The following is a 6,000-nucleotide window of genomic DNA, read 5'->3' as shown; positions in this document are numbered from 1 at the left end:
TGGCTGGGTGCTTCCTCCAAAGCATCTCCCTCCTCTATTGATGTATCCCAGGGAACCTGTCCCTTCCAGGGGCTGGGGAAAGGAAATAGCCACCAACAAAGGAGTTTCAGCTAATTCAGGACCCTGTCCTCATCCAGAGATACAAACATAGCTGTTAGAACAGATAAAAAGGTTTTGCAAGATGTTTTCAGTGGTCCCCAGTGCAATTTTCAGCAGAGCGGGTCCCTTGTATGTGGCAGTGGGACTCAGTGACCCTAAATCCCACTAGCCATGGGCTGGCACTGCAGAGAAGGGTGTTGGAACCCGGCACCAGAGGGATGCTCGCTGCAGCTTGGATAACCAGGACAGCCTGGGAGCCCAGGGAAGCACGGAGAAAGGCAGGGCTGAGTTTTCCATCAGAAAGCTCTTCAGCTGCTGGAAAGTTGATTTAACCCCGAACGTGCAGGTTGGCTGCTTCCATGCCAGGGATCCTTTGAGAGGGGGAGGATGGGAGAGGAAGGACACTTCGTCTCCTACCTGAGCTGCTCCACTCTGGCACGGAGGAGCTGTGTCTGCTGGAAGAGAGGGAGCAGCAGGAGCCAGCACAAACCCATGGCAGCCCCCAGCAGAGAGACCACAGGCACTGCTGAGCCTCACCCAGCAGCAGGATTAGCTCCAGGGGACAAGGATGCTGCAGGGACCACAAGCTCTGCTGGGTAAAATGGTGTTTACCCCTTGGGATAGAAGCTGTAGACGTAGAGTGTGTGTAGCACAAAGCCTGCCAGAGCCAGAGCAATCCAGGAGAGGGAAGATTTATAGGGGAAAAAAGCCTGTCTGCCTCACAAGGAGACTCTGAGATTCTGAGAGAGCCATGGATCCACGAACAGATGCAAAGGCAGGGAATAAATGGACAGACAGAGCTGCTACAGACAGGTAAGAGGATATGGGGCATCAGGGAGGGCAGAGAGAGAGGGCTGGAAAAATAATGTGATCCATATTTTTGTAACTGGGTAGGGACCCAACAGCCTGGAATGGCTGTGCAGGAGACATGGCTCAACCACGCTCATCCCAGAGGCCACTTTGGGCACCCCACAGCGCTGCAGGCAGCCAGGTCAGCCTCTCCTGGCTTGGTATTCTGGGCCACCCCATCACAGACATGTCCCAGTCCCACTGCTGGGGTTAATGGTACCTCCCCAGTGACTGCACTGCCATCAAATGAAGGGAGAGAGATGGGATGTGGGAGAGAAAACGGCAAGGGAAAAGAACTTGAAATCCAAGAAGCTGCAATAAAAGCTTGCGTGAAGCACAAACTCAGCAGACAGAGAGGCAGAGGCACTTTTGCACCGACACAGCTGCAGACCTGAGGTTGCACAGGGTGGCTTCAGTTCAGGTCCATGGCTAAAAATATCGCCTTGCTGAGAGGGACTCAAGGCTGGCACAGGCCCTGGGGGCACCAGGCATATGGCAGTGGCGGATCCTGCTCCTCACGGTGACGTTAACAAGCCCTGACCTTCTCTCATCATCCCAGAGGCTCAGAAAGAAACTGAGCCGGCAAGGACGAGTCCCTGCACCTCCCAGCCGATTGTCAATCTCAGCTTTTATTAGTGGTGCAGTTTGGCCTCCCTCTCCCTCCGAGATTTCTCCCTCGTTGCTCTAATCAGGAGCTTGCAAATGTCAGGAGTACAGGCCTGGAAGTAATTAGTGAGGGACCAGAGCCTGGGGGCCGTGAGGCAGCTCAGCCACAGCGCTGCTCCAGCATCGTACTGGGAAGCTGCCTGCAGCCACTGGGACCTACGGATGGCCACCCTGGGTTTCACTCCCCAGCCTCATTCCTGCTCCCAGGTTATTTCCCCTTTCTCCACACAGCTCAGGGCACAGTGAGATGCTCACTGTGCAGCAGGGAGTGAGTCCAGCTCCCTTGGGATCAGTGCAGTGAGGGATGGAGTGACTGCAGTGCCACTGGGACACTGCACACTTGGCCAGCAAGTGCCACCTCCTCCTCTGGGACACTGCCTCTTCCAAAAGAGATCCAAGGACCATTTCTCAGTCCTTTTAAACCTGCCTGGGTAGGGGAATGCAAGGAAACATGGACACAGCTGCACCACTGAGATGTGCTTGCTTCACCCTAGGACAGCAGCTTTTCCCTCAGTGGGCACAACAAACCATGTGCTTGTCACAGTCCTCAGCAGCCAAAGAAAACTAAAATTTAAGGCAAAGATAATAGGAAAGAGCTTTTTTTTTTTTTTTCTATTTTTTCCCTTTCTCTGAGGTGAACTTCACTGTCTTTCAGCCATTCAGCTTTGTTCAAAACAGAAGGGGTTAATGCTGCACCCAGGAAAGCAAAAACCCAGCAGAGCTGTAGGGAAGAGCAGTCCTTGGAGGCTTTGTGCTTGTTTAATCAAAGAGTAATCTTTGCTCCCAGGGATTCGCCCTCCAGCACCAGTGGAAGTGGAAGTTCTCCAGTTCTCCCTCTGGAAACCCCAGACAAGATTTTTCGATGACAACAGCTCCTCTCTGGTCCCCAGCTGGCAGACAGCCTCTGGCCCTTTTTTCCCCAAACTGGGCTCTTTTAAGGCATCTCTCTCCTGGGGCACAGGGAATTTCAAATCCTGAGCATCTTGGCCACCCTACCTGGCCAAGGCATATGTGACACCTCCATGGTGAATGTGGAGCTGTGTCTCGGTACCCTGCACCACCCAGATGGTGTCTGGGCTCGGAGCTATAAGATTTTTAACTAATTTCTTTCCACACTATTATCCCCTCCTCCCTTTCCTCCCACCCCCTCTTTCTCTCCCTCCTTCTCTCCATCTGTCCCTACCCCTTTCTTCTCCACCTTTCTCTTGCACACTTGCAGCTGCTAATTTTTCCCTGGCATATTTGGCAATCCATCCCGACACCTCTTCCCCCACACCCCGCCGCCCCTGCTTCGTGCTCTTCCCGTTTGCTGCCCAATATTGTCATTTCTTCACCCAAAAGAGACGGCACGAGCACAGGCAGGAGGAATATACACCCTCCCCATGCAGGGAGAATCACATCTCACTGTTCTGGGATAAAACTGAGCACCCATCAGTTTGTGGGAGGGGGTACAAAGCAAAGCATCAGCTCTTTCCCAGGTGGAAAGCCTTAGGAATGGGACTCTGCACTGACCACTGCCAGGCCACTGCCACACACACACCTCCCCCTCTCTCACCTCATCCTCTTCTCAGCAGAATTTATTTATCCCACTTAATTTTTCCAGTTGTTTTATCTTGTTTTATCTTCACACTAAATCAGGCTCTCTCTGCAAACGGAACTTTTATTTTCCGTGCTGTTACATTTAATGCTTTTTATTGCATGAATTTAGCAAAAGACAAAAAAAAACCAAAAAAACAACCTGCTGAGGTAATTGTGGGAAAAAAATGTGACTTGTTGTTCACACTGATCGTGGTGCTTGAGCTCCAAGGGTAGAAAATTCAGACTGGAAGCTCAAGCTCCTCACTTACACCTGGCTCAGGGCTGGTTTAGCAGTCAGTGCCCAGGTAGCCCCTCCAACACCATCCTTGTGCCCAAAATGCACACACAAATCCTTCCCTCTTCCATAAAATCCCCCCAAGGCCACACAAACACAGCCTGGAGTCAGGATTAGAGCGTGGGAAGGCAGGTCGTGGTTGAGCAGGACCCACAGCCCAGGCATCCCTGGGGATTTTAATGGGATTACTCTACACTTAATGCTCAGCCACAATCCCCAGCTGAACCCCAGCATATGGCACCTTTAAAGCGTGTGTAAACCTGACAAGTGAAATCCAAAACGGAGGCAGCTCTGCAGACACCCACCTGGAGCAGTTTGAGCAGCCTCCTCCTTACACCAAATATTAAAGGAATAAAAAACACCAGCTCTGAAAACACCCAGCACTGCTCAAGCAAAGCTCGGAGGGGCTGGGACACCCAGGGGCAGCAGAACCATCACAACATCACCCTAAAAGCTTGAAAAACACAGATTTAATTCTTCTGTAGCATTTCTGACAACCATCCAGAATGGTTTAGGGTTTTTCAATTATTTTTTTTTTCTAAGGAAAGCAAAATGTTAAGATTTTCTCCACGATGCCAAGATTTTTTTTGTTGTTGCCATTTCTGATGGTATTTAGTGCATTTGGGCAAATTTTCAGCTCCTGTGCAGTCCCTTTCCCTGAATACCCAACTCTAGAGGGAAGGGATGAGGGGGACATTACAGACATGTGACATTTTGCTTCATTGCCAAAACATTTCCATATCAAAACAGCCAAAGTTCAGGCTGCTTCACCAAGGATGCTGTCTTGGAAAAAAACCAAACCAAACCAAGCAGCACAACAAAAACCCCATCACAGTGCAGTCTCTGTCAAAGAGATGCTTCCAGGAGCCCTGTCCCAAATTTCCCACATCCCTGGGAAGCAGTGACAGGACAAGGTTTGACCTTGGGCAGGTTTAAATTGGATATTAGGAAGAAATTCTTCCCTGTGAGGGTGAGAGGAACTGGCCTTTTCAAAGATGTGGGTGCCCCATCTCCATAAGGGACTTTAAAGGACTTCCAGTGCCACCCCTACCATGGGCAGGGACACCTTCCCCTATCCCAGGGGACAGGGGACACTTCCCAGCCTGGCCTTGGACACCTCCCAACATCCAGGGGCAGCCACAGCTTCTTGGGCAGCGTGTGTTTAACAGCATTTTCCATCATTAGCACCAAATGAACTCTCCATGGGACAAGGTGTGGGGGCACAATCACCTTCCCAAATTAGTCCAGGAGTAGGAGAAACACCAGAAAAGGGGATCTGGACCACAGATGCTGAGCCTGGGCATGAAATATGCATTTGAACCCTACCAGCCATTACAGACTGGAAATGAAAAGCAGGATCTGGGATCCACCCTTGCCTCTACCACGGTCTCACCCTGGCCATGGATGCACAGGGAAGGTGTTGGAACACTCAGCTTCCCCCACCTGCCAAGTGGAGCAGGAATGCCTCTCCCCTCTCCTGGGAACATTACAAGGCTCATTTCATAGATGCTCACAAAGTGTTTTGTGAGCTCTGCACTGAACTAATAAAAGAACAAATAAATAGATATCACATCTCCCCATTTATCCTGTTTCTAAACACGAAGCCATGGTGTAGCCTCAGGGCTTATTTACAAAATACAGAGATGCAGGAATGATCAGAGAGCAGCTGTGCCACCTACACTCCATGCTGGAAAAGGGAAACACCACGCTCTGGGCTGTCCTGGGAGGCTCCAAACTGCATCCCCAGCACAGGTGAGAGAAAGGAAAATCCTGTCTTCCCATCCTCCTCGGTGTGTGCTGCTCTTTTCCACACCTGGATGGCACCAGAGCCTCTCTGTTCATGGAGCTGGCACCACCAACTCCCGTGGTCAGGGGCAGCAGGACCGGGTGTTCCTCCAGCAAATCCATCCCTGTGTGATGTACACGTGAGGGACTGCACACCCTGGAGCCTGCTCACGCTCAGGGCAGCAGGGATTGCCTTCCCAAACCAAACCTTTTATATCAGCAGAGCAGCCAAACCAGCAAGATTTCAAGATAAAGAGGGAGGGAAGGGAAAAACATGCCTGACTGATTCCATAAAGGGTGCCTTGAAATCTTGTATTCCCCTGAAGGAATGGCTTGTGCCCTGCAGCACTTGTGTACCCCCATCCCCTCCAACATGGTCCTCTCCCGTTGGGCAAGAGAATCCCAAATGGCTCCCACCACCACCCAGGGCAGCCCTGCCCTGCCACTCGTTTTTAATGCTGCCCAGGAAATGCTCCAGGCCAGGCTGGATGGAGCCTGGAGCAACCTGGGAGAGTGGAAGGTGCCCCTGCCCATGGCAGAGGGTGGGACTGGATTATCTGGAGAGTCTCTTCCAACCCAACCCATCCTGGGATTTTCACACCTACACACACACCCACTCTCCCAAACCAACCAACACAAACCAGCCTCCAGAACGTCTCTTTTCTCTCCCTGTGAGAAACAGGGTCCTGTCCCCACATCCTTGCCCCATGGGATGGTGTAAGACAGCT

General features: G+C 51.5%; 1 protein-coding gene across 2 annotated transcripts in view; it reads right to left on the bottom strand.

Moving 5' to 3' along the window:
• The window catches only part of OPCML (opioid binding protein/cell adhesion molecule like), a 293,093-nt gene that overhangs the window by 108,047 nt on the left and 179,046 nt on the right, over nt 1-6,000 (bottom strand). The gene's annotated exons all lie outside the window — the stretch shown is intronic.

The sequence above is a fragment of the Parus major genome, chromosome 24, assembly GCF_001522545.3.
Source record: "Parus major isolate Abel chromosome 24, Parus_major1.1, whole genome shotgun sequence".
NCBI lineage: Eukaryota > Metazoa > Chordata > Aves > Passeriformes > Paridae > Parus > Parus major.
This window is presented reverse-complemented; position numbering and strand designations above follow the sequence as displayed.